The 18,665-nt window shown below is 38.3% G+C and overlaps 1 pseudogene; it reads left to right on the forward strand.

The window, feature by feature from the left end:
- Positions 1-2,164: 2,164 nt before the first annotated feature.
- LOC119506777 lies at positions 2,165-3,365 on the forward strand (annotated as a pseudogene).
- The last annotated feature ends 15,300 nt before the right edge of the window (positions 3,366-18,665 follow it).

Raw genomic sequence — 18,665 nt, forward strand, 5'->3', positions numbered from 1 at the left:
TTTTTCAGTTGTTCCAGGGGGACTACTTAGCTTCCACTCCTCTCTCTGCCGCCATCTTCACAATCTCCCCCTAGGGTCTTCTTTATGTCCTTTATATCCTGTGCCATGCTGTCATTCTTTGATTGTAGTTCTTTGATTAATTGTGCCAAGTACTGTGTCTCTTCTGATCTTTTGATTTGGGTGTTTGGCATTGGGTTCTCCAAATCATCTGGTTTTATCATATGCTTTAAGATTTTCTGTTGTATTTGGCCTCTTGGCATTTGCTTTGCTTGATAGGATTCTTTCAAGTTATAAAAAATACCAATCTGATTTTTCAGATCTACAACTTGGTGGTGTACACTTTCTCTAACTAACCAGCAGATGGCATCTGCAAGTCACCTATTCCCCTCAAGTCAGTTTTCCTCAACTTTGTCTTTGTGGTGTGTGGCGGTCTGATTCTTGTGCGGTCCAACTGGTACACCCAGTTTGGGTGTGTTGTTGGTGCTGTCCGCCCTGAATGTGGGGTGTGTGGGTGGTTAGGGAGGCAGGGCAGCTTTAATAATCAAACCTCCCAGGTGTTCCTGGAGATTCAAGGCTGTTCCAAGAGTCTAAGCCTTCATTTCAGTTTTGCCCCAGATTGTCTCTGCCACTGACCCACAAGTCCCTGGCATTGACGTAGGGTCCCTGGAATTTCTGAGTGGGCCCCATTCTCAGCTGTGATTCTCCAGGACTTCTGCTGAGCCGGGCCACCGGGCTGTGCAGGGGCACTCCCAGCCTGATGCAAAGATGGCTAAATGGGGCATCTCAAGCCCCACCCCCCTTTTTGCACAGCTCCACCTTCCCAGCTCCAGGACAACTAGCTGTGTGTGCACCCAAGGCCACTGTCCACAGCTGATATTGTGGCGTGTGCACGATGCCGTGGGATACACTCCCCGTCACACTGGGTTTCCTGGCGCGGCTCCGGGCTGTGGGTCCGGCCCCGGGGAGGAGTGTCTCCAGCCTGCCAGGGAGCCGGCTGCAGGTGGCACAGTTTCTTTCTCCTTTTGGCTCTCCCCTCTACCCCCCTGGCCCTAAGGGAATCAGCAGTGGTCTATCCTCCATGCCAGAAACTGAGAGGTTGACACAGCCCACTCCTGCCATGCTTCACTGCGTGGTTCTCATCGTCGTAACTGCAGCCACTCCTGGTTGTTTTTTTTTTTTTTTAAAGAACTAGTCCATCTTGAAACGCCAACCCCTGGTTCCCCCACACCGCAGTGCAGCTGTGGGACTTTCAGCCGGCTTACTCACTCATTTCAGAATGCAGACTCCCGGTTTCACCAAGTACATGGTCCCTGTGGTTTTAGCAGACTTTGTCCAGCTGGTGCATCACTGGGACTGGTATTCTGGGTCACTTTCTTGTTTTTATCTAGTATTTTTCACAGAGGTGTTTTTTTGCCCTGTTTCTCCTAGCTGCCATCTTAGGTTCTCCCATTTTGTTTCTTTTAAATAAATCTGTGGGGACTTGGTCAGGAGAGGTGCTTGGGGCAATCTTTGAGAAGAGGTGGGCTTGAGGTTTGTCAAAAAGCTAAACGTGAAGAAATCATTGCAGGGGGTAGGGATAGTGTTACAGGTGAGGGAAATGACAATCCCGTGGTAGAGGCCAGAAGGCAGATGGTGTGTCTGGTGTCTGGGATAGTGGGGCAAGCCCAGCTGAAGCAGAATCTTACTTTTGTAGTTAACAAGCAAAAGAGCTCTTGGCAAATGACATATTTCTTCCCACTACACTGACTGTATCAGAGGATGCTATTCCAAATCCATGTGTTCTCTGAGGCAGTGGTTTCCAAGTTTTTGGTTTTGGAACCTCTTTCCACTCTTAAAAATGATTGACAAGGAACCCCCACAATAGCTGTGAGGTCATGCACCGAAGCAGTCAGATCCAGTGTGTTTTTCCCAGACACTTGCTCTGTGTTCTCTGGTGAGGATGGCAAGGGGAAACTGAGGCCCGGAAGGTGGATCTTCAAAGCACTACATTTTAACTCCTAGAGCTGAACTCTGTTTTCCCTTAAAATATTATAAACTTGTGCTGTGATTTTTTAAATTAACTTTATTTATCAAATAAAAAAAAATTCCAAACAAAACAAAGCAAAGCAATGGGAAAAACAAATATCCAGAAATAACTTCATTCTGTGATTTAATAAATGTGAAGATGTCTCTCAATACTGATGCAAAGGAGGACTCTTTGGGACTCTACTCTGAACCCTTGGTGAGAGAGGACACCAACTCTCCCCTTGCACCTGTTCCCACCAGACCTGCCAATTTTGTTGGCATCAGATTCACAATGATAAAATCAGGCTTTGTCCTGCATGTAGAAAGCCATAGCCAGAAGATCCTACAGCATTTAAACCACTCTACCCAGGAAGAACTGCAAAGGGTCAAGAATGAGGGGGGGTGGAACCCAAACAAAATGAGAGAAAACAGAAAATATCAGAAAATCACTGATATTTAGCTAGGGTACATGTTGAACAATAAACCCTCGTCTTTGTCATAGGTCTGTCTCAGTATCTCACAGACCCGGGGGCTTTAAAAGAACCAAAATACTTCGGGAAGTTGGGTAAAATGTGTAAAGTTGCCATCAATAACAGCACATTGTATTCAGGCTCTCAGGATAGTGATTCCATAATCCTGTATCTTGTTGGAAGATGCTCTCTCAGAGCTATCATTTTGGGGGACATGATTCAACTCATAATACGGATTTGCCAAAATCTAATTCAGTCATCCCCATGAGTTCATGAAGCCACAGTGCATGGTCCCTTTTGAAGGGGCAGTGACAGAGTCAGAATCGTATCCCCAGACAACCCTACCCCAAACAAGCTTCCTCCTTCTCCCCATTCCCCACAGATACTCAGGGACTCTTCACAGCACATACAATCCCACCAACAACCTTTATGGATTGGCAAGGAGCGTTTGACTGGTTCTTCTATACAACCAGATATCTTGGGTCTTCATACCTTTGATGCCATTTGAAAAGCCTCAGCAGACCTGCTTGAGAAGGAACTGTTAGGCCAAGATCAATCCTTCCCTTTTGCCTACATGTCTTCAGAACCCTCCTCTCACAGCATGCTGTCCCACCCACTAACACCAACTCCCACAATAGTGCCTTTTCAGTCTTGCCACAGAGGCTCCCTCGATTTCAGCAGCACCAGACAGTTTATAATTTGTTCTGTTTTCCAGGCCAGGCTGCCCCCTCTCCTTGGATGGCCTTTCCATGCAATAGCATCAGGCACATGAGGCACACAGCAAACTCCACCTCAGATAGCAATTTCTTAGACTTGAATCTCCCATCACAGCACAACACAGGTCTGGAGCAGTTCCTGCATCATTTAAAGCCTTTGAAAATTTGTGACTAACTCATGCCTTTGGGTTGTTGGGTGGGTAGAGAGTATTAATTGTTAGTCTTAGAAGTCTCTCTAGAAAAAAAATATTTAAGTCTTTAGTACAATCATAAAATTTTAATTGGATGGATGCCTTATAATATTGAGCTTTATAAGGAAGGCTGAATATTTTAACTGGTTATAATTTGAAAGCATTTTACTTAATAGGAGAGTTGCCATTTTTTCATATATCATATAAATGGAAAAAAAAAGGGAAAGAAAGAAGGATAAGAGGAGAGGGAGGGAGAGAGGGGGAAGAAGAGAGGGAGGGAGGGTAGGAGGGAGGAAGGAAGGAAGGAAGGACTCTGAAATTACAGTGCTGTAGAGTTCAACAGCATGATAAAAGTTCTATAAGTAAGCTGGTTCAAAAATAAATTTTAAGATGGTAATTAGTGAGAATAGGAAGGATAAGGCCACTCTACTTCTGGCAATTACTATGATATACACACACATCAAAACGGTGGCATACATTAATAAAGTTTTTAATATTTGAGACTTCAAAATATTAGTGTTTCACAGACATATCCTATGTGCACAAATACACAATTTGTGACGAAGTGTTTTAAGGAGAGATGTTTTCCCTTTTGTTCTATCATGTTTTCATTTCTGGGGAAATATACAAGGCTACTCTAAGTTCGATACCATAATATTTCCAGGACTGTACCAGAAAGTTTCAGAGTTTTAGGTTATAAGATTCCTTAACATTTTGCAGGTCAAATGTATTTTATATATAAAGGAATTATTCTTATTAACAATGTTCCCATTTAATTTGGGCTTTAGAGATGCCTACTCAAAGGAGATTTTGTTCCTCTTATGATTTTCTCAAGTAGAATAGAATATCTCTGTTTGTTCATTTAGTTCCTGGCTTCAACTGGCTGAACAGAAGGTTATAGCACCCTCTACTTATCTCCATCCCCAATGAAAGCTGCCTTCAATTCTCTGCTGCAGCTACTACCCAGAAAGCCCCAAGGAAAATCAAATCCCTTGATACAGCCTTTTAGGGCCTGCATGAACATTTTTCTAAGTCATGGGAATATGACCAATTTTTTACTGAGGCTGGCCAGGCCATTCTCCAGAACGACTTCATCAGCTTCCACATCCACCAGCAGGGCCTGCGCTCTCTGCCCCCACACTATTGTGAGACCCATTCTTAACTTGCCATAATGATTGGTGCAAAGTGGTATACTATTGTTTTAGTTTGACTTCCTATCAATCATTTGGGCTTCCTTTTCTGTAAAGCTGCATATTGACATCTCTTGCTTACTTGAGATGTAAGCAATTCTGGATATTAACACACTGTGCGAACGTCTCCTCCACATCTGTGTCTATGCCAGTGGTTTTCAAAATGTGGTTCCAAACCTCAGCACCAGTTTTACCTGGGAAATTGTTAGAAATGCACATCATCAGCCCCACCCCTGACCAAATGATTCAGAAACTCTGGATGGTAGGGCAGCAATCTGTTTTATGGCCTCCAGGTAATTCTGATGCATGCTCAAGTTTGAGAAACTGGTCTCTGCTATCTTTCAATGAAAAAAAATTATATACATACATATATATACACACATATAACATACATATTACTTGGTAGCAAGTCTCTCTATATATACACACTTATGTATATATACATACATATACATATAATTGAAGCAGTTGTAGGTTTACAGAAAAATCATGCAAAGAGTACAGTTTCACTGCCATCACACTCAGTTTTCCCTATTATTAACATTTTGCATTACTGTGGTACTTTGGTTACAGTTGATGAAACAATATTATCATACTTATGCTATAACTTTAGTCCACCATTTACATTAGAGTTTGGTCTTTGCATTACACAGTTCTATGGTTGTTTTTTGTGGTAACTTATATACAACCTAAATTTCCCTTTTTAATCCCTTTTCAAATATACACTTCAGCAGTGTTAATTACATTCACAGAGTTTTGCCTCCATCACCTCAACCATTGCCAAACCTTTTTCATTACCCCAAACTGAAACTCCAAACCAATTAAATATTAACTTTTAATTTACCTCCCCTACCTGGCCCCTGGTAACCTGTAATACAGTTTCTGGCTTTATGAATTGGTATATTTGGCTTATTTCATATAAGTGAGCTCATATAATATTTGTCCTTTTGTATCTGGCTTATTTCATTCAACATGATTTCTTCAAGGTTCATCCATGTTGTAGTATGCATCAGAACTTCATTCCTGTTTATGGCCAAATAATATTCCATTGTATGGATATACCACATTTGTTTATTCATTTGTCTCTTGATGGACACTTGTGTTGCTTCCATCTCTTGGCAACTTTGAATAATGCTACTATGAACATCAGTGTGCAAATATATGTTCAAGTCCCTGCTTTCAATTCTTTTGGTTAAATACCTAGAAGTGGGATTCCTGGATCGTATGGTAATTCTATACTTAATTTCTGATGAATCAACAAACTGTTTTCCACTGTGCTAGTACCATATGACAGTCCCATCAACAGTGGGACATCCTCTTCAATACCTGTTTTATGGCTGGTTTTGTTTTTCCTTAATTGTAGCCATTCTAGTGGCTGTGAGATGGTATTTCATTGTGGTTTTGATTTGCATTTCCCTGATGGCTGAAGACATTGAGTACTTTTCATATATTTATTGGCCATTTGTATATCTCCTGTGAAGAACTATCCACTGAAGTCTTTTTCTATTTTTTAATTGAGTTGTTTGTCTTTTTGTTGTTGCACTGTAGGAGTTTTTTATATATTCTGGATATTAAACCCTCATCAGATGTTTTCCAAATATTTTCTGTTCTGTAGGTTGTCTTTTTACTTACCTGATAAAGTTCTTTGATGTACAAAAGTTTTTAATTCTGATGACGTTCCATTTATCTATTTTTTCTTTTGTTGCTCATGCTTTTCGTATGACGTCTAAGAAACCACTGCCTAATACAAGGTCCTGATGGTGCTAACCTATGTTTTATGTTTTATGGTTTCAGTTCTTATATATCTTAGTTCTTATACACTTTTTGATCCATTTTGAGTTAAATTTTTAGATAGTGTGACACAGGAGTCTACCTTCATTCTTTTGCATATGGCTATCCAGTTCTTCAAGCACCATTTGTTGAAGAGACTATTCTTTCTTCACTGAATGGACTTGGCACCCTTGTCAAAGACCAACTGGCCAAAGGTGTGGGGGTTTATTTCTGAACTCTTGACTTGATTCCATTGGTCTGTATGTCTGTCCTTGTACCAGTACCACACTATTTTAATTACTGTACCTTTGTAACAAGTTTGAAAATCAAGAATTGAGTCCTCCAACTTCATTCTTTTTTTTTCGAGATGGCTTTGGCTACTGGAATTGTATTGAATATGTATATTGATTTAGGTAGAAATGACATCGAATATTTATTCTTCCAATCCATGAACAAAGAATGTCTGTACCTCCAATTATTTAGGGCTTTAATTTCTTTCAACAATGTTTTGTAGTTTCTGTGTATCATCCTTTATATCCTTGGCAACCATTTTTCCTAGATATTTGTTTCTTTTAGTTGCTATTGTAAACGGAATTTTTTTCTTGATTTCTTCTTCAGATTGTTCATTGCTTGGGTACACAAACACCACTGATTTCTGCATGTTGATCTTGTATCCCAACACTTTGCTGAATTTATAAGCTCTAATAGCTTTTTTTGGTGGATTTATCAGGATCCTCCATGTATAAGATTATGCCATCTGCAAATAAGGAGATTTTTACATCTTCCTTGCCTATTTGGATGCTTTAATTTCTTTTTCTTGCCTAATAGCTCTGGCTAGAACTTCTAGTCCAATGTCAAATAACAGTGTTGACAGTGGGTATCCTTGTCTTGTTCTTGGTCTTAGGGGGAAAGCTTTCAGCTTTCACCATTGTGTATGACGCTAGTGGTGGATGTTCTACCAGGAAGGGGTGCTGAATTTTGCCAAATGCCTTTTCTGTATCAATTGAGATGATCATGTGTTTTTTCCTTCATTCTATTGATGTAGTGTATTATATAATTTCATTTTCTTATGTTGAACTACACTGGCATAACTGGGATAATTCCCACTTGGTCATGGTATATCATTCTTTTAATGTACTATTGAATTTAGTAAGCTAGGGTTATGTTGAGGATTTTTGCATCTATATTCATGATGTATATTGGTCTGTATACTTCAATTTTTCTTTTTTTTTTGTGATATCTTTATCTGGCTTTGGTATTAGGGTGATACTGGCCTTATAGAAAGAGTTGGAAACTGTTCCCTCTCTTCAGTTTTTTTGAACAGTTGACCAGTATGGTTAATTCTTCTTTGAATGTTTGGTAGAATTCATCAGTGAAGCCATCTGGTCCAGGGCTCTTCTTTGTTGGGAGTTTTTAATTACTGGTCCAATCTCTTTACTTATTATTGGTCTGTTGAGATCTTCTCTTTCTTCTTGAGTCAGTGTACACAGTTTATGTGCTTCTAGTAATTCGTCCATTTCATCTAGGTTATCTAATTTGCTGGCATACTATTGTTCATAGTATCCTATTATAATCATTTTTATTTCAGTGAGGTTGGTAGTAATGCCTCCCCTTGCACTCCTGATTTTACTTATTTACATCTTGTCTTTCATTTTCTTTGTCTGGCTAGCTAGTTAATTAAACATATTTCCTGATTTTCCTTGTGATTTCTTCATCACTATTGATTATTTAAGAGTGGGTTCAACTTCCCTATATTTGAGGATTTTCCAGTTCTCCATTATTGATTCCTAGCTTCATTACATTGTGTTCAGAGAAGATACTCTGTATAATTTCAATCTTTTAAAATTTATTGAGACTTGTTTTCTGACAACATGTGGTCTATCCTGGAGAGTGATCCATGTGCCCTTGAGAAGAATCTGTACTCTGTTGTGCTTGGGGTGCAGTGTTCTGTATATGTCTGTTAGGTCTAGTTCATTTATAGTACTGGTCAAGTTCTCTGTTTCATTATCAGTCTTCTATCAAGATGTTCGAAAATGGTGCATTGAAGTCTCCAACTATTATTATGGAGGTGTCTATTTTTCCTTTCAAATTTCAAACTGCAAATTTTATTGAGATATATTCACATACTAGTTGTGCAATCATCACACTCAATTTTAGAACATTTTCCTTACTCCAAAAAGAAAAATAACAAATAGACATAAAAAAAAAAAAAAAGAAAACCCCAAATGCCCCATACCCCTAATCCCTCCTATTATTGACCCCTAGTATTGCTGTGGTACATTTATTACTCTTGATGAAAGAATATTAAGATATTACCGTTAACTATAGTCTGTAGTTTGCAATACTTTTCCCCATATACCACTGTATTATTAACTCTTTGTACAAGTGTCATACATTTGTATTAGTTCACAAAAGAACTTATTTATATTTGTATTGCTAATCATAAACAATGTCCACCACAAGATTCACTGTGTTATACAATCCCATATTTTAATCTCCAGCTTTCCTTCTGGTGACAAACATGACTCTAAGCAATCCCTTTCAACCATATTCACCTACAATTTTGCACTGTTACTAATATTTCCACTAACCAGCTGCCATCACCTCTATCCATTTCCAAACACTTATGTTGAACCTTGTTAAAAATTCTGTTCATATTAGGCAATCACCATTCTCTAGCCTCATCCTTTCTCTTGTAACCTATACTCTATGTTTTATGACTATGAGTTTACATATTCTACTTAGTTCATATTAGGGAAAACATACAATATTTGTCTTTCTACGTCTGACTTATTTCACTTAGCATAATGTCAAGTTTCATCCATGTTGTCATGTGTTTCAGGACTTCATTCCTTCTTACAGCTGAGTAATATTCCATTGTATATATATAAAATATTTTGTTTATCCATTCATCGATTGATGGACACTGGATTGTTTCCATCTTCTGGAAAGTGTGAAAAATGTTATGAACATTGGTGTGCAAATATCTGTTCATGTCCCTGCTTTCAGATCTTCTGGGTACATATGGAGTAGTGGAATTGCCAAGTCATAGGGAAACTCAATATTTAGTTTTCTGAGGAACTGCCAAATTGTCTTCCACAGTGGCTGTACCATTTTACAGTCCCACCAGCAGTATGTGTTCAAATTTCTCCTAATCCTCAACATTTGTAGTTTCCTGTTCATTTAATAGCAGCCATTCTAATAGTTGTGAGATGATATCTACCATCTATTATAGTTTTGATTTTCGTTTCCTTCATAGCTAATGAAGATGAGCGTCTTTTCATATGCTTTTTAGCTATTTGTATTTCCTCTTTTGAGAAATGTCTGTTCATGTCTTTTGCCCATCTTATAATTGGAAAATTATAAAATGTCTTTTTATTGTCTTTCTTTTGTTTGTCTTCTTTATTGTTGAGTTGTAGGATTTCTTTATATATACTGGATAGCAAACTTTATCAGATATGAGGCTGCAAAATATTTTCCCCCATTGAGTTGGCTGCCTTTTTACCCTTTGACAAAGTCCTTTGAAGCACAGAAGTATTCAATCTTGATGAGGTCCCATTTTATCTAGTTTTTCTTTTGTTGCTTGTGCTTTGGGTGTAAGGTCTAAGAAACTACCTCCTAACATTATGTGTTGAAGATGTTTCCCTATATTTTCTTCTAGGAGTGTTATGGTACTGGTTCTTATAGCTAGGTCTTTGATCCACTTTAAGTTTTGTATAGGGTGTGAAGTAGGGGTCCTCTTTCATTCCTTTGGATATGGATATTCAGTTCTCGCAACACCATTTATTGAGGACACTATTCTGTCCCAGTTCAGTGGATTTGGGGGCCTTGTCAAAAATCAATGGAAAAATGTGAGGGACTATTTTTGAACTCTAAAACTTTCTGAACTCTAAATTCAATTCCATTGGTCAATATGTCTATCTTTATGCCAGTACCATGCTGTTTTGACCACTCTGGTTTTATAATATCCTTTCAGTTTTGTTAATGTTTGCCTCATGTATTTGGGGGCAATGTAGTTAGATGCATAAATGTTTATGATTGTTATTTCTTCTAGATGGAGTGACCCTTTTTATTGATATATAGTGCCCTTCTTTGTCCCTTGTAATAGTTTTTGATTAAAGCCTATTTTGTCTAATATTAGTATAGCTACCCCAGCTCTCTTTTGGTTATGATTTGCATGGAATATTTTTTCCATCTTTTCACTTCCAATCTATTTATTTCTTTGGGTCTAAGGTGGGCCACTTGTAAACCCAGAATGCTTTTTTTAAAACCCATTCTGCCAATCTGTGTCTTTTGATTGGTGAGTGTGGTGGTTTGGAACTATATGTATCCCAGAAAAACATGTTCTTAAAGTTAATCCATTCCTGCGGGTGTGAAATCATTGTAAATAGGACCTTTTGATGAGGTTACTTCGATTAAGATTATCCCACCTCAACCAGGATGGGTCTTAATACTATTACTGGAGTCCTTTATAAGCAGAATGAAATTCAGACACAGAGAGAAAGCCATAGAGGGAACAGCAAGATAGTGAACATCAATGGAACCTGAAAGAGAAGGGAGAGACCAGGAGACACCACCATGTGCCTTGCTATGTAACAAACTAAAGACGAAGGATCACCATCAACCAGCCCCAGAAACCACAGTCTTCAGGAGAAAGCATCTCCTGGATTTTGCCTTTCATTTAGCCTCAAAACTGTAAACTAATAAAGTCCTATTATTTAACGGTATTTTTCTTGAACAGCCTAGGAACAGGGAGTTTAATCCATTTACATTCAGTGTCATTACTGATAAGGCAAGACTTAGTTCAGCCATCTTGTCCCTTGTTTCATATACATCTTATATCTTTTTTGCCCTTCTTGTCCTTTTTTGTAGCCTTCTTTTGGGTATAGTTGAACTTTTCTGATATAACTGATTGATCTCTTTCTGATTTCTATTTCTGTACATATTTTAAATACATTCTTTGTGGTTACCCTGTATAGTGTATTAACCTAAATCTGTAACCTACTAGTTCAAAAAGATAATTTAATTTCAATAGCATACACAATCTCTACTCCTATATCTGTTTTCCCTCTTTATGTTATTTTTGTCACATATTACCTCTTTTATATTTTGCTTGTCCACCACATGGAAATACGATACTTACTCAATTGCATTCTAAATCTTACAACAATAAAGGGTGGAGTTACATATGGATGATACAATCCTGCTGGGTTTTGCATTTACCCATGTAATTATCTTTATTGGGGATCTCCACTTCTTCATACTGCTCCAGGCTACTATCTCCTGTCCTCTCCTTTCAATCTGAAAAACTCCCTTGAGCGTTTTTTGCAGGGCAGGTCTCCTGGAGATGAACTCTCTCAGTTTTCGTTTATCTGTGAATGTCTTAATGTCTCTCTCATTTATGGAGAACAGTTTTGCCAGATAAAGAATTTTTGACTGGCAATTATTCTCTTTCGGTATCTTAAATATGTCACACCACTGCCTTATTGCTTCCATGATTTCTGATGAGAAATCAGCACTTAGTCTTATTGAGGATACCTTGTATGTGATGAATTCTGTTTGCTTTCAGAATTCCCTCTTTATCTTCAACATTTGACATTTTGATTAGCATCTGTGTTAGAGTTAGGTCTATTAGGGTCTATACTGTTTGGAGTTTGTTGTGCTTCTCGGACCTGTATACTTATTCATGTCTTCTGTAAGATTTGGGAAAATTTGGGCCACTATTTCCTCAAATATTTTTTTTGCCCCCTTTTCCTTTTCCTCTCATTCTGTGGCTCCTATAATGTGTATGTTGGTATGCTTTATGTTGTCCCATAAGTCCCTTAAGATCTGCTCACTTTTTCCCACTCTTTTCTCTATCTGCTCTTCTGATTGGTTTCAATTGCTATCTTCTGGTTTGCTGATTCTTTCTTCTGACTGTTAAAATCTGCTGCTGAATGCCTTTATTTATTTTTCTGATCTCCATTAATATGCCTCTCATCCCAATACATCATTATATTTCTTTTCAAACTTTATAATTCTTGCCCATGCAATGTCTTTTTAATTCTTTTGTCCTATAATCCTTATTTAGTTCATTTCTATTCAATTTTCCTTTAGCTCCTTGAACTGATTTAGAAGATTTGACCTAATGTCTTTGATTAGTTGTTCAAATGTCTGTGTTTCCTCTGAAGTTTCAATTTGTTCCCTTGAGTGAGTCATTGCTTCCTGTTTCTTTGCATGGCTTGTGATCTCTTTGTTGATGACTGAGCATTTGATTATTTTTATGTGATAACTCAGTTTCTTCCTCTTGTCTAGGGTTCAGTGTAGATTGGTTGTGTTAAGGCTCTTCTTCAAAGTTTGGTCCAGTTTATACTGTACTTTTTTTTTTTTTAATCTTCATTTTATTGAAATATATTCACATACCACACAGTCATACAAAACAAATCGTACTTTCGATTGTTTACAGTACCATTACAGAGTTGTACATTCATCACCCAAATCAATCCCTGACACCTTCATTAGCAAACACACAAAAATAACAAGAATAATAATTAGAGTGAAAAAGAGCAATTGAAGTAAAAAAGAACACTGGGTACCTTTGTCTGTTTGTTTCCTTCCCCTATTTTTCTACTCATCCATCCATAAACTAGACAAAGTGGAGTGTGGTCCTTATGGCTTTCCCAATCCCATTGTCACCCCTCATAAGCTACATTTTTATACAACTGTTTTGAGATTCATGGGTTCTGGGTTGTAGTTTGATAGTTTCAGGTGTCCACCACCAGCTACCCCAATTCTTTAGAACCTAAAAAGGGTTGTCTAAAGTGTGCATAAGAGTGCCCACCAGAGTGACCTCTCGGCTCCTTTTGGATTCTCTCTGCCACTGAAGCTTATTTCATTTCCTTTCACATCCCCCTTTTGGTCAAGAAGATGTTCTCCGTCCCACGATGCCAGGTCTACATTCCTCCCCGGGAGTCATATTCCACGTTGCCAGGGAGATTCACTCCCCTGGGTGTCTGATCCCACGTAGGGGGGAGGGCAGTGATTTCACCTTTCAAGTTAGCTTAGCTAGAGAGACAGGGCCACATCTGAGCAACAAAGAGGCATTCGGGAGGAGGCTCTTAGGCACAACCATAGGGAGGCCTAGCCTCTCCTTTGCAGCAACTGTCTTCCCAAGGGTAAAACCTGTGATAGAGGGCTCAACCTATCAAACCACCAGTCCCCTATGTCTGTGGTCATGTTAGCAACCATGGAGGTGGGGTAGGCGAATACCCCTGCATTCTCCACAGGCTCCTCAAGGGGGAACTACATCTTTTTTTTTAACTTGTTTTTCTTTTTTTTTTTTTTTTTAACTTTCCCTTCTTTTTTAAATCAACTGTATGAAAAAAAAGTTAAAAAGAAAACAAACATACAATAAAAGAACATTTCAAAGAGACCATAACAAGGGAGTAAGAAAAAGACAACTAACCTAACTGCTTAACTTCCAACATGTTCCTACTTTACCCCAAGAAAGTTACCTAATATAGCAACATTTCTGTGAACTTGCTCCTACTATATCCATCAGAAATTAACAGACTATAGTTATTCCTGGGCATCCCCAGAACGTTAAATAGCTTATCTGTTCTTCTTGGATTATTGTTCCCCCTTCCTTAATTGCTCTCTATTGCTAGTTCCCCTACATTCTACATTATAAACCATTTGTTTTACATTTTTCAAAGTTCACATTAGTGGTAGCATATAATATTTCTCTTTTTGTGCCTGGCTTATTTCGCTCAGCATTATGTCTTCAAGGTTCATCCATGTTGTCATATGTTTCACGAGATCGTTCCTTCTTACTGCCGCGTAGTAGTCCATCGTGTGTATATACCACATTTTATTTATCCACTCATCTGTTGAAGGACATTTGGGTTGTTTCCATCTCTTGGCAATTGTGAATAATGCTGCTATGAACATTGGCGTGCAGATATCTGTTCGTGTCACTGCTTTCCGATCTTCCGGGTATATACCGAGAAGTGCAATCGCTGGATCGAATGGTAACTCTATATCTAGTTTTCTAAGGAACTGCCAGACTGACTTCCAGAGTGGCTGAACCATTATACAGTCCCACCAACAATGAATAAGAGTTCCAATTTCTCCACATCCCCTCCAGCATTTGTAGTTTCCTGTTTGTTTAATGGCAGCCATTCTAACCGGTGTTAGATGGTATCTCATTGTGGTCTTAATTTGCATCTCTCTAATAGCTAGTGAAGCTGAACATTTTTTCATGTGTTTCTTGGCCATCTGTATTTCCTCTTCAGAGAACTGTCTTTTCATATCTTTTGCTCATTTTATAATTGGGCCAACTGTACTATTGTCATTGAGTTGTAGGATTTCTTTATATATGTAAGATATCAGTCTTTTGTCAGATACATGGTTTCCAAAAGTTTTTTCCCATTGAGTTGGCTGCCTCTTTACCTTTTTGAGAAATTCCTTTGAGGTGCAGAAACTTCTAAGCTTGAGGAGTTCCCATTTATCTATTTTCTCTTTTGTTGCTTGTGCTTTGGGTGTAAAGTCTGGGAAGTGGCCGCCAAATACAAGGTCTTGAAGATGTTTTCCTACATTATCTTCTAGGAGTTTTATGGTACTTTCTTTTATATTGAGATCTTTGGTCCATTTTGAGTTAATTTTTGTGTAGGGGGTGAGGTAGGGGTCCTCTTTCATTCTTTTGGATATGGATATCCAACTCTCCCAGCCCCATTTGTTGAAAAGACCATTATGGCTCAGTTCAGTGACTTTGGGGGCCTTATCAAAGATCAGTCGGCCATAGATCTGAGGGTCTATCTCTGAATTCTCAATTCGATTCCATTCATCTATATGTCTATCTTTGTGCCAGTACCATGCTGTTTTGGCAACTGTGGCTTTATAATAAGCTTCAAAGTCAGGGAGTGTAAGTCCTCCCACTTCGTTTTTCTTTTTTAGAGTGTCTTTAGCAATTCGAGGCATCTTCCCTTTCCAAATAAATTTGATAACTAGCTTTTCCAAGTCTGCAAAGTAGGTTGTTGGAATTTTGATTGGGATTGCATTGAAACTGTAGATGAGTTTGGGTAGAATTGACATCTTAATGACATTTAGTCTTCCTATCCATGAACATGGAATATTTTTCCATCTTTTAAGGTCCCCTTCTATTTCTTTTAGTAGAGTTATGTAGTTTTCTTTGTATAGGTCTTTTACATCTTTGGTTAAGTTTATTCCTAGGTACTTGATTTTTTTAGTTGCTATTGAAAACGGTATCTTTTTCTTGAGTGTCTCTTCAGTTTGTTCATTTCTAGCATATAGAAACATTATTGACTTATGTGCATTAACCTTGTATCCCGCTACTTTGCTAAATTTGTTTATTAGCTCTAGTAGCTGTATCGTCGATTTCTCAGGGTTTTCTAGATATAAGGTCATACCATCTGCAAACAATGACAGTTTTACTTCTTCTTTTCCAATTTGGATGCCTTTTATTTCTTTGTCTTGCCGGATTGCCCTGGCTAGCACTTCCAGCACAATGTTGAATAACAGTGGTGACAGCAGGCATCCTTGTCTTGTTCCTGATCTTAGAGGGAAGGCTTTCAGTCTCTCACCATTGAGTACTATGCTGGCTGTGGGTTTTTCATATATGCTCTTTATCATGTTGAGGAAGTTTCCTTCAATTCCTACCTTTTGAAGTGTTTTTATCAAAAAGGGATGTTGGATTTTGTCAAATGCTTTTTCAGCATCTATTGAGATGATCAATTGATTTTTCCCTTTTGACTTATTAATGTGTTGTAATACATTGATTGATTTTCTTATGTTGAACCATCCTTGCATGCCTGGAATAAACCCCACTTGGTCATGGTGTATGATTTTTTTAATGTGTCTTTGGATTCGATTTGCAAGTATTTTGTTGAGGATTTTTGCATCTATATTCATTAGGGAGATTGGCCGGTAGTTTTCCTTTTTTGTAGCATCTTTGCCTGGTTTTGGTATTAGATTGATGTTAGCTTCATAAAATGAGTTAGGTAGTGTTCCATTTTCTTCAATGTTTTGAAAGAATTTGAGTAAGATTGGTGTCAGTTCTTTCTGGAAAGTTTGGTAGAATTCCCCTGTGAAGCCATCTGGCCCTGGGCATTTATTTGTGGGAAGATTTTTGATGGCTGATTGGATCTCTTTGCTTGTGATGGGTTGGTTGAGGTCTTCTATTTCTTCTCTGGTCAGTCTAGGTTGTTCATATGTTTCCAGGAAATTGTCCATTTCCTCTACATTATCCAGTTTGTTGCCATACAGTTGTTTATAGTAGCCTCTTATAATTTTTTTAATTTCTTCAGGATCTGCAGTTATGTCACCTTTTTCATTCATTATTTTGTTGATATGGGTCTTCTCTCTTTTTGATTTTGTCAGTCTAGCTAGGGGCTGGTCAATCTTGTTGATCTTGTCAAAGAACCAACTTTTGGTGATACTTATCCTCTCTATTGTTTTTTTGTTCTCTTTGTCATTTATTTCTGCTTTAATCCTTGTTATTTCTTTTCTTGTACTTGATTTAGGATTGGTTTGCTGTTCATTTTCTAGCTTCTTCAGTTGATCCATTAGTTCTTTGATTTTGGCTCTTTCTTCCTTTTAATATATGCGTTTAGTGCTATAAATTTCCCCCTTAGCACTGCTTTTGCTGCATCCCATAGGTTTTGGTATGTTGTGTTCTCATTTTCATTCGTCTCTCTATATTTAGCAATTTCTCTTGCTATTTCTTCTTTAACCCACTGATTGTTTAGGAGTGTGTTGTTTAACCTCCAGGTATTTGTGAATTTTCTAAGTCTCTGATGGTTATTGACTTCTAATTGTATTCCACTGTGGTCAGAGAATGTGCTTTGAATAATTTCAATCTTTTTAAATTTATTGAGGCTTGTTTTATGTCCCAGCATATGATCTATTCTGGAGAAAGTTCCATGAGCACTAGAAAAGTATGTGTATCCTGGTGATTTGGGATGTAATGTCCTGTATATGTCTGTTAAATCTAATTCATTTATCAGATTGTTTAGGTTTTCAATTTCCTTATTGGTCTTCTGTCTGGTTGATCTATCTATAGGAGAGAGTGATGTGTTGAAGTCTCCCACAATTATTGTGGAAACATCAATTGCTTCCTTTAGTTTTGCCAGTGTTTCTCTCATGTATTTTGTGGCACCTTGATTGGGTGCATAGACATTTACGATTGTTATTTCTTCTTGCTGAATTGCCCCTTTTATTAGTATGTAGTGGCCTTCTTTGTCTCTCAAAACATCCCTGCATTTGAAGTCTATTTTATCTGAGATTAATATTGCTACACCTGCTTTCTTTTGGCTGTAGCTTGCATGAAATATTTTTTTCCATCCTTTCACTTTCAGTTTCTTTGTGTCCCTGTGTCTAAGATGAGTCTCTTGTATGCAACATATTGATGGTTCATTTTTTTTTAAAATTTATTTATTTATTTTTTTTTTTACAAAACAAATCATACTTTTGATTGTTTACAGTACCATTACATAGTTGTACATTCATCACCTAAATCAATCCCTGACACCTTCATTAGCACACACACAAAAATAACAAGAATAATAATTAGAATGAAAAAGAGCAATTGAAGTAAAAAAGAACACTGGGTACCTTTGTCTGTTTGTTTCCTTCCCCTATTTTTCTACTCATCCATCCATAAACTAGACAAAGTGAAGTGTGGTCCTTATGGCTTTCCCAATCCCATTGTCACCCCTCATAAGCTACATTTTTATACAACTGTCTTCGAGATTCATGGGTTCTGGGTTGTAGTTTCATAGTTTCAGGTATCCACCACCAGCTACCCCAATTCTTTAGAACCTAAAAAGGGTTGTCTAAAGTGTGCATAAGAGTGCCCACCAGAGTGACCTCTTGGCTCCTTTTGGAATCTCTCTGCCACTGAAGCTTATTTCATTTCCTTTCACATCCCCCTTTTGGTCAAGAAGATGTTCTCTGTCCCACGATGCCGGGTCTACATTCCTCCCCGGGAGTCATATTCCACGTTGCCAGGGAGATTCACTCCCCTGGGTGTCTTATCCCACGTAGGGGGGAGGGCAGTGATTTCACCTTTCAAGTTGGCTTAGCCAGAGAGAGAGGGCCACATCTGAGCAACAAAGAGGCACTCGGGAGGAGACTCTTAGGCACAAATATAGGGAGGCCTAGCCTCTCCTTTGCAGCAACCGTCTTCCCAAGGGTAAAACTTATGGTAGAGGGCTCAACCCATCAAACCACCAGTCCCCTATGTCTGTGGTCATGTTAGCAACCATGGAGGTGGGGTAGGCGAATACCCCTGCATTCTCCACAGGCTCCTCAAGGGGGCACTACATC

Source organism: Choloepus didactylus, chromosome 12 (assembly GCF_015220235.1).
Source record: "Choloepus didactylus isolate mChoDid1 chromosome 12, mChoDid1.pri, whole genome shotgun sequence".
Classification (NCBI taxonomy): Eukaryota; Metazoa; Chordata; class Mammalia; order Pilosa; family Megalonychidae; genus Choloepus; species Choloepus didactylus.